Source organism: Oryctolagus cuniculus, chromosome 20 (genome assembly GCF_051225735.1).
Source record: "Oryctolagus cuniculus isolate XC-2025 breed Fujian yellow rabbit chromosome 20, ASM5122573v1, whole genome shotgun sequence".
Classification (NCBI taxonomy): Eukaryota; Metazoa; Chordata; class Mammalia; order Lagomorpha; family Leporidae; genus Oryctolagus; species Oryctolagus cuniculus.
In genome coordinates this window covers 39,208,104-39,218,985 of record NC_142886.1, presented here as the reverse complement: position 1 = coordinate 39,218,985, position 10,882 = coordinate 39,208,104, and the positions used below count along the sequence as shown (strand labels likewise).

The following is a 10,882-nucleotide window of genomic DNA, read 5'->3' as shown; positions in this document are numbered from 1 at the left end:
CTGTTGTCTCAACTAATAGAAGAATGCACCTGCTAGTTCACGCCCCGGACTTCTACAACAGGGAGGATCTCCCTCTCCCTCTCTCTCTCCCTCCCCACCCCACCCCCTTCTCTTTCACATAGGTAAATAAATAAATCCTTTTGGAAAAAGCACAAGAGTGTCACTCCATGAGTGTCTGGATTCCAGGGCCTTTTAAATTTATCAGCCCACAGGGAGGGAATAGAAATCCTTTTTGGATTCAATCTGTTTTCTATTTTTAACCTTGGAAGAGAAGATGAAGCCCTGCAAACTAAAAGGAGCCATTATCTTTGCAAAAGTAATTTCAGCTCTAGTAGAGAGAGTCCAATTTAGCTTTTAAAGGTTTTTTTTTTTTTTAATTTCTTGCAAATTAGAGCAGATGATTGCAAGAAAACTGGGGAAGCGAGGGAAATGGATCCTGGATGTGCCAGGAAACAGGGCCAGATATGTCAATGGGGTTCTTTAAAGTCACACATCGCTACTCTCCCTTTCCCTGCAACACTACCCCATCCTAGACAGCAGGGTTCTGTAATCCTCCTTGATTCTGCTTGAGTTCTTTGTCTACACTTAGTTCTCATCACCACATTCCTGTGCTTAAAAACCACCGTGAACTTCACACTATCCACGACAGAAGCCTTCCCTCCAACCTGTCTGCCGGCTCCTGCCGACCTCTTCAAGTTCTCCCTGTCCATAGTCCTTGCCCGTTGCCTAGCACAGCACTCAATGCACATCGGGTTATATTTGTCAGGCAAATGTTAACTATATCTACCAGTTGCCGCCTCCTGCATATGACACCTGCCTACGCATCTCTGTGGTTTGTACATTCAAGTCGTTCTCCTTGCCAGGAACAGTTTTTCCCATTCCGTTTACTTAGGGAATGGGTACTTACTCCTAATCTCCTACTCAATTGTCACTTTTTTCCATAGCTTCCTCTGGCACTCCCTCAATGATCCACACATTTCCAGACAGAATTATTTTGGGTTACCTCTTCCTGTAACTCCTGCATTGTATAATCTACATACTTTGATAGTTATAAAGAAATAATTGGATTCCTAAGAAAACTTACTTATCAAAATTGAATTATAAAACCAATTGATTCAGTAGGAGATAAAAGGGGTTGAGGTTAGGGTGTTCAAAGCTCAAAATAACAAAGTTAGATTTCCTACAAGAATTTCAATAACAAAAGTGCTTTGTAGCTATCAGAGTATTTAATTGCAACTAAAATATCAAATCACTTTATCAAGAAAGACAAATATCTCATCTGCCACACATACTCATGAGCTTTCCAAACCCTCATTATCTTTGGCTTTGACCTTGCAATTTTGCTCATGTCACAATTCATAACACACAGTCAACAAAAGGGCACAAGCATGGGTAAGTATACAAAGGAGGCATCTCTCCTACACTGGAGGTCCCAGGGCTCTGCTCCCGGTAAACTATCAAGGAGGAATTCCTAGTGACAAACCTGTTGTGAGCAGTAGCAATCAGAGTAACGCAAATTGTGCTGGTTAATTCATTAACCTTGTGGCCAATATTCAACCTTTAATTGGCTTACAATTCTCCACTCCAAACAGGAAGTCAATTCATTTATTTGCACGCTCACAAATTTTGCAATTAGTTTATCATAGAATTTAGCTGCCTAATATGACATTCAATAGCTGGCTTTGTTTTTATGGTTGAAATGGTGCTAATTTGAATATTCTTAAACTAAAATGACAGTAACTTTTTTTTTTTTTGCAGCAGAAAACCAAGGTCCTCAACCAAACATTTGCCCAGTGTACTGTGGGCCAGAGATATTTTCTTTTCTTTTTTAAAGATTTATTTATATATTTTGAAAGTCAGAGTTACAGAGACAGAGGGAAAGACAGAGAGAAAGATATCTTCCATCTGCTGGTTCACTCCCCAGATGGCAAAACCAAGAGCCAGAAACTCCATCTGGGTCTCCCACATGGGTAGCAGGGGCCTAAACACTTGGGTCATCTGCTGCTGCTTTTCCCAGACCATAGTCAGGGAGATGGACTGGAAAGGAAGCAGCCAAGACTTGAACCGGAGCTCACATGGATGGTGTTGCAGGCTTTACCCTCTATGCTATAACATCAGAGATGTTTTCTTTCTTTTTTTTTTTTTTTTAAGATTTTTTATTTATTTGACAGGTAGGGTTACAGACAGTGAGGGAGACAGAGAGAAAGGTCTTCCTTCCGTTCGTTCACTCTCCAAATGGCCGCTACGGCTGGAGCTACACCGATCTGAAGTCAGGAGCCAGGTGCCTCTTCCCAGTCTCCCATGCACATGCAGGGGCCCAAGCACTTGGGCCATCCTCCACTGCTTTCCCAGGCCACAGAAGAGAGCTGGACTGGAAGAGAAGCAACCGGGACTAGAATCAGCGCCCATATGGGATGCCAGAGGATTAACCTAGTGCGCCACCGCGCCGGTCCTAGAATTGTTTTCTAAAGGGTATCTTGGCCATATCCAGGGACTCCATTCACTTGCAGTGAGGTTTGAGAACATGGAACTGCTATATTTGTACAAAAAGGACGTCAATCCTCTTCAAGAGCTGGCTGACTATTGGAGCATGTGGAGCCATATTTAATGCACACCACAATACATGTTCTCTAGGACACTCAGGGCACCCCCTCAAACTCCTCGCTTCCTAATTCTTATCAAAAGCCCAGTCTGCAGAAACAAGCTTGAAGAACGATGTCTTAGAGGAATATTACACATATAGTCATTTAGATGCAGCTATTTTAAATCCATTTTGGTTTGAGGTATTACATATAATTAGTTAATTGGGGTGATTTCAACAGGACATTTAATCTCTTTGTACCTTAGTTTTCCCACTGGTGTTATGAAGCAGTTGGTCTAGATGATCTCAAACTGTTTTCCAGTGCTGACATTTCATGAAGTAGTCCCAACTCTACGTGTTCTAGAGTCACAGCACAACTCACCAGAAGCAGTGGAGGATGCAAGCGTTATTTCTTTCTGGACTAGGAATACATTAGAGTTTGTGACTTCCTTGGATGGGTCGTCAGTGTGCAATGGATGCCTTCCTAGCCTCCATGATCCCTTCCAAGGAAGCTGAGTCCACTTCCGATGAGCAGAGACTTACATTAGAGATGATGATGATGGACAGGGTGATGGTCATGAGATGGACTCAAGAAGTAGTTTTGATGATTTGGAAGTAGGAGGTCAGAGAGATGAAACAGGAAGAACTACGTTTCTGACCCATCTCCCTGGTGGATGGTGGAACTATTTACCAAGGAAGAAGACCAAGGAGGAACAGGCTGGGTGTGGGTGTAGAGTTAAGACTGCAATTTTGAATGTTACGCTTGGGTTACAAGTGGAAATGTCAACAAGACTCGATGTCTAAGTCTAGAGTTGAGAGGACTAAAGATAGGCTCTAGGCTAAAGACAAAAGTTTGGAAATCACCAGCATCCAGGTTGTAGTTAAAACTCTAGGACTGGATAAAATCACTGAAGGGCAGAACAGAGAGAGAAAAAGAGAAAGGCAAGAATGTGGTTTCCCACATTTCCTAGATACTGTTAGGTTTTTAGCCCATTTCTCTCCCCTCCCAGTCTTCCCTATAATCATTTTTAATAGGCAATGAATTAATCAATAAACAAAATAATCAATGTTTTCAAATCTGATCTTGCACCTGAATGTCTGTGCTTCAGTGTTCTTTTATTCAACAATTGGGATTCAGTGAAGATGAAATTGAGTGCTATCTCAATCCCAGTGCCTTCTCCAAAGAGGCATTCTTACACAAGGCAAAAAGTTTGTGCCCAATGGTAAAAAAAAAAAAAAAAAAAAAAAACCAAGCATGGATTTCAAAATTTTTTTGCTCCAGAACAAACTTATCTTTTAAGTCCACTTTTCCATGAATTTTTTGAGGCCCATGTGTATGGTCACTCTCCCCCTCCCCAAGCAAGTAGGGCAGTCAACATTAGGCCCCACGAAATCTGTTTGGTATTGTCACATGAACCTGTTCCCACCGCTCAGCAGCCAGCTAATTAATTAAAAGATCCTTAAGGGGACTGAGCTTAACCTGCTCATCTTTGAGTTCACCACAGCACCTGGTACAGAACCAGGTCAGCAGAGATTTGCTAGCTGACTCGTTGGCCATTTTTAACCAGGATCTTCATGGTATTAAAAAGTGATCAGGAATGTATGAGCCAAGACCTGGACTCGACTTTGGCCTGAGAGGGAGTTTACTGGGGGGTGGAATTGGGTTTATGGGACAGCTAAAACCGGCAACTCAAGTATCCCTAGGGTCTTCTCCCCCACACCCTAATTTCCACTTCTTCCTGGGCATTAGCCTAGTGCTCTGTCACTCATCTACTCACATCCACTGTGACACTTAGCACTGCCACAAATAATCGTGTGTATTGACTTGTTTGTTACCTGCCTCAGTACTTCCCACCCACCCCATCATGTAAACATTCTAAAGAGAGGAGATGTCACTGTTTTGTTCATGGCTCTTTTCCCAGGCAGTGCCCGGAGTAGTGCTCTATCTAGGCAGAGGCCTCCCAAATAGTCTATGATTGAACGAAGGGTGTCTCCATGCAATGAGCAAGGAGCCCAAGCACCACATTCCAGAATCTGGGGTACTATGATTGGTTCCTCTTCAGCCACGCCCCTTTGTCTGGAGCTTGGGAGGAAGCCCTAGCACCAGAAGTACAGCAGAGGGAAACCACAGGGGAATAGGAGACCCTTGGCCAGGACTAAGGGCAGAAAGACCTAAAAAGTAGTCTCTAGAACTCTGCTGAATGTGAGGAACCTTGGTCCTGAACTCTCCTTGGAAACATGTGAGCATTGTGCCCTCCGGCCTCCTCACTTCTGAGGTATAGGGATTTGCAATTGTTTTCAAGACACATTCTTTGAGAAATATATTTCAACCTTGAGTACAGAGACAATATTCTCCAAAGTTCAAAATCCGTGGTCTGATCAACATGTGGACAACAGGATGGAACGTTCCAAAATTTTCATGAGGGATGTTGGCTGTTCCTGGGGTGTCCACTCCAAGTTAGCTGGGGAGCCATTCTCCACTTGAGCGTTGACCCCATGAATGGTATTTACCCAGACAAGGATTGGCATTAACTCACTCATGTCATTCCCAATTTGCTTGCCTCTGGTAGCCAGCGATGAGTCCAATTTCCCTTAACCACCTGGAAAAGTGGCAAATTACAGGGAACAAATGTCCCTTCCAGCAGCGGTAGGGACACCTGCCTAACGCATCGGCAGTGGTGCAGATGGTGAGACAGAGACGCCAAGCAGGCAGGATCCAGCCTGCTTGCGTGGATGGACAATCAGGGCCAGAGCATCTTTGCCCTCTCTAATCCTGCTGGGCTGGGCCACGTGGCTTTCCACACAAATGTAGGTCATTTAAAATGCTGTCAGTGAGCTGCCGGTTCTCATTGCCAAGGCACTGGAAAACCTACAGTGACTGGCAGAAATTATTTCCGAGCTGGTGCTTCTCACTTAACACAGAGAACCCAGAGTGCAAGAATTGCATTCTACAACTCTACAGTCAGAGCCACTAGTACCCCCTCACTGTTGTCCAAGGAGCCGCCAAATTTGCAGGTGTGTGTGTTGGGGAGCGGGGCATGGGACAGGCAGGAGGAAAGGCAAGGCAGTGTGGGGCCCCGTTTTCCAAGGCAGGAGTTAAGTTTTGCAATGTAATCTTGAAGATATTTGAAAACATGATACTCAGTAATCCTCAGAATCAAAGCGCCAAGGTCTGGAGAAACATTTGGGCCTTGGTTTGACTGAAAAGGAAAAATATCTGTTCTACTGATTGAATTTACCATTTTGCAAAAGTGCTTCTGTTTAATTCATGAAATTTAATCACAATCATGCTGGGATTTATTGCTTCTCATTAATGCTTCCTTTGAAGATGAGTGCAAAGGCGCAGGGTTTGAGAGCAAAGAAAGATTCTTTCCAAAGTGTTATGAGCCTTAATTTGGGCTTCATTAAATCTCATTAGTTCACTAATGGAAAATTTATGACACTTTGGACAGAGAGTGGGCTGGTATTTATCCTGGTTTAATCTATGAAAAAGTGATTTTTCTCTGCAGGTGAATGATATAAAAAAGATCTTATGGAAAAAGTCTATATATCTGGTAGAATAAATATTCATTAGATTTTTTTCAAAATTTTTAATGGTTTCATTATAAAAAATAGAGACTGCCCCTTGGCAATACTTTCTGCTCTGCCTACTATTATTGTTGCTCATTTATTTACTATTCTTCCAAATTTTTAAGATAGTCTACAATAAAAGATGCATTTACATTGCTAAGATCAAGTGTTTGATTACCGAATCACATAGAAGTGTGATGTAGCAGGTTAAGCCAGCACCTGCATGCCGGCATTCCTTATGGGCACCAGTTCAAGTCCCAGCTGCTCCACTTCCAAGGCAGCTCCCTGCTAAGGCACCTGGGAAAGCAGTGGAAGATGACCCAAGTTCTTGGGCCCCTGCACCCACGTGGGAGACCTGGAAGAAGCCCCCGGCTCCTGGCTTTGTCCTGGCCCAGCCCTGCTGTTGCAGCTTCTGCAGAACAAATCTATGACGTACCTCCTAAGACATCCGCACGTGCCAGGCTCTGTGCTGTCTTGGGGCACAGCTACAATTCAGCCATGCTCCCTACTGTCAAGGTGCTAGGAGAAGACAAGCCCGTGATGAAATGAACACACTTGATAAAGAGACCGCCACCGCCACCGTGGTTATGCGAATTTCACCCGCGGGAGGGGATAATTCATTTCCGGAAGAAGCAGGACTCGGGGATGTTTTCACAAGGAGGGCCTGAGTTCATTACCCAAGATTATACACGCAGTAGCCAAAGCAGCTGGAATGCGGCCCAGGTCAGTCAGACTCCAAAAACATCCCCGCTATTCTTTCCACTCCATGAAGACATTCATAAAAGGGCAAAATTAATGAGGTAGAAGTACGTACCCCAGATGGTCTGACCTGGTCCAAATTAGAACTGAGAATGCGTTGGGAGGTGGCTGTGACATTTGTCTGAGTCTCCTGTTCTCTGATGTCACAGTCTCCTCAGGCTGCTGCAGGGGAAGACAGAATGCAAAATATTCAAAATTCCTCTCTCCGAGGATGCCCGAGAGTGTTGGTTTGCTGCCTCCCAGACTGGGGTGAGCAATCAGACGGTCTTACTCTGTTTTCTTTAAAAAAAAATTTTGATTGTGAATTTTCTCCAAAGACTTAAACTTTTTGACATGCAGTCATTTAAACTGACTTCTCTCAATTCATCTAAATAGGAAGATCAATTTGCACACTCTTTAGGGTGATGGCAGTGACCTTTTCAGGTTGGTGTTGTCCACCAGGTCCAGCCCAAGTTCACACACAGAGGGGACTTGTTGAGTCCAATGGAGTCCTATTCAACAACCCCATCTGACACTGAACCCCACTAAGAAGTCAAATCTGGTTCATTTTTATCTCAGTTAAAAGCAGTAAAGCCTGTAGGTAATATAATTCAGTGAGGAATTATTATCTGAATGAAAGATTATCTTATGCACTATCCTAAATATTTTAGCCATTGAAAATAATGGATTCAAAGTGATCTTATAGTTAACGCTATGAGCTCCTGTCAAAAGGCTAACTTAAAAGAGTAAGATCACATTTGCAGATTGCTGTGAGCTAAGAGATGTGGGGCAGGAGAATTTTATCTGAATAATCACTTTCTTTTTCCTGATGTTTTCTTTCATTGCCATTGTCATTCAAAGAGCAAGGCTCTCGGGAAGGGTTGGGACAGTACTCACAGACCTCCTCCTGGTTCTGGTTCCTAAAAGCCTAAAGCCCCACGGCTACTGAAGAAGACTCCACTATGCCTTGGAAGAAAGGAGGACTTCCCTAAGATCAAGCAAGGGCTTCCTGGGTGGTGGAAAAGGGAAAAGGAAAGGAGATGATGGGGATACAAGCGCCAAGAAGCTGTTAAACAGGGTGCCTGGCACTCTGCTTGCTGGTAGATTCAACGAGACCCCAGAGAGGAGGTCGTGGTTGGTGAGACCAAGCAGGAAAATTATTGCGACCCCGCAGGAGCAGGGAGAACCCCACACCCAAAGGCTCTCGGTGGACAGGAAAAGGAGTGTCCCAGCCGTAACCTGCACAGGCTGACCTTGGCCGCACCTCTTGGTGCATCCCTCAAAACACCTCTGCAACAAGGCTCGAACAGTGGTTGAAGCATTGGCTTGAATTAGAAATGGTTTTTGGGTTTTTTGCTTGTTTGTTTTGTTGTGGTGGTGTTGGTGATATGGTGTGGTAGAAAGTTTACTGAACACGTAGAGTTTAATTTGCTGAAGTCAAACATAATGAACTCCTCTGTGCTACCCAGAGTTGAGAACAGGTTGGGAGAACACTTAAGCTTAGCACTGCTAGGTACTACATAAAGGACAATTGGGCAAATTCTATCACCAGCTTGAAAAGCATGCAGGTTTTTGGACCCTAGACAGATATCTACTTGCTACGCATTCATCCTAAGAAATCCACATGTTCCTTGACTTCATGATCGAGGTCACTTCCCAATAAAGCCATCACAAGTTGAAAATATTATAAGTTCAGCCGGTGTATAAATCGAGCCGGCGCCGCGGCTCACTAGGCTAATCTTCCGCCTAGCGGCGCCGGCACACCGGGTTCTAGTCCCGGTCGGGACGCCGGATTCTGTCCCGGTTGCCCCTCTTCCAGGCCAGCTCTCTGCTGTGGCCGGGGAGTGCAGTGGAGGATTGCCCAAGTCCTTGGGCCCTGCATCCCATGGGAGACCAGGAGAAGCACCTGGCTCCTGCCATCGGATCAGCGCGGTGCGCCGGCCGCACCTGCTGCGGCGGCCATTGGAGGGTGAACCAACAGCAAAAAGGAAGACCTTTCTCTCTGTCTCTCTCTCTCTCAGTCCACTCTGCCTATCAAAAAAAAAAAAAAAGAAAATATTATAAGTTGAACATTAACACACCCAACCCACAAACATCCTAGGTGACAACACAGCAAACTGTAGCGGTTGCCTGCAGCCTGAACGATCACAGGGCTAACTGAGAGCTGTGCTCATTCACTGCTGCGCCCAGCATGACGAGAAAGAAGTATACTGGAGATTGCTAGCAGGGGAAAGATCAAAATTCAAAGTTCAACACTGTTTCTATTGAATGTACGTTGCTGTTACACCTTCATAACATTAAAAAATCAGAAATGCAATCAATCATCCTAAGTTGGGAGACTTCCTGTAATCACTTTTACCCTAAACATTAAACCGAAAATTTAGTGACCAGAATGGTCAGCTGAGCATTGAGTAGAAAAACATACTCGGAAACTATCAAACTCTCCCGTCTCATGGCTGAATCCATCATGAAAGGTGACAGCTTTTAGAACTGACCCCTATTTTTCCACCAGAAAATGTGATGACCATGGCCCCCCGTGGGCCAGGGGGCTCTGCAAATGAATGCACTCCATCCGCCACTCCCCCCAGCTCAGGTCCATGTTCAGTAGGAGTCTGTTGGACTTGTCCAGCAGTGGCTTGTGGCAGCTGTACGCGTTTATGTAGTCTCATCAAGTAACTCAATACTATGCAAACTGATGCAACATGAATGCAGGGGGAAAGAATGTTCCTATGAAAATGATGTTAAATGCCCAGGGAAGACTTCATGAATAGGACGTTGCTATGGAGTTGCTGTGGAATAGCGTGTGAGTGAGACTATAAAGAGGCGGGCAAAACTGGGAGGACTTTGGGCCAGGATTGCCCTGCTGTGTCTTCTAAGCTCTCACTCCATATTAAAGACAAACCAGAGTCTGTGTCCAGATCGCCAGTGTTTATCAGTGTCATGGCTTGAATGTCTGTCTCCCAGAGTTCAAGTGTTGCAAACCCAATCCCCCGGGGCATATGTTAATAGGATTGGAGGTGGGGCCTTGGGGAGGCAGTTAGGATGGGATGAGGTCCTTGGATGGTGCTAGTGGCTCTGCAAGAGGAAGGGGGAGGCCTGACCCACCACGCTTGCTCGCCTCACCATGGGCTGCCTCTGTTGTGTTAGGATGCGGTGAGAAGGCCGCCACCAGATATGAGCCGATGTCAGCACCGTGCTCCGGACTTCCCAGCCCCCAGAACCATGAACTAGCCGAGCTTCCTTTCTTCATACATTGACCTCTCGGGTACTTTGTATTAGAGACAGCAAACAGACTGAGATAATCAGGAGACCAGACATACCGGATTAGGGGCCCAGGTTACTGCATTATGACCTCATTCTAATTGCATGTATGAGGGGGGCTGGCACCGCGGCACACTAGGTTAATCCTCTGCCTGCCGCACTGGCATCCCATATGGGTGCCGGTTCAAGTGCCGGTTGCTCCTCTTCCAGTCCAGCTCTCTGCTGTGGCCCATGAGGGCAGTGGAGGATGGCCCAAGTGCTTGGGCCTGCACCCCATGGGAGACCAGGAAGAAGCACATGGCTCCTGGCTTCGGATTGGTGCAGCACACCGGCCATAGCGGCCACCTAGGGGGTGAACCAACTGAAGGAAGACCTTTCTCTCTGTCTCTCTTACTGTCTATAACGCTACCTGTCAACTAAATAAATAAAATCTTTAAAAAAAAAAACTAATTGCATGTGTGACAACCCTGACTCCAAACAAGGTCACATTAGGAGGCACAGGGTTAGGGTATCAATATGTGGACTTTTAAGGGATACGGTAGAACCCCAAACAGCCAAGCACACAGTGGGGACCCATGGATCTGACCCACTTTGCCTGTGACACAGGCTCCTCTGCCTCTGTCTGGATGCCCAGTGTGGCTTGACTCACAATCATCTCCTCAACACGTCCCCTCCATTTGTCGCATGGAGCGGAACAGTGGGAGGGGGGTCTGTCCTCCCAGGTACCACATC

At 45.5% G+C, this 10,882-nt stretch overlaps 1 long non-coding RNA gene across 4 annotated transcripts in view; it reads right to left on the bottom strand.

Annotated features, from left to right (window-relative positions):
- Positions 1–2,174: 2,174 nt before the first annotated feature.
- The window catches only part of LOC103351671 (uncharacterized), a 35,042-nt gene continuing 26,334 nt past the window's right edge, over positions 2,175–10,882 (bottom strand). For all 4 annotated transcript variants that reach the window (XR_016226423.1, XR_016226422.1, XR_016226420.1 and 1 more), the window contains 2 exons: positions 6,966–7,072; positions 2,175–2,371 (listed from right to left, as the gene is read on the bottom strand). This is a non-coding gene — a long non-coding RNA (uncharacterized LOC103351671). The remainder of the gene's footprint in view (positions 2,372–6,965; positions 7,073–10,882) is intronic.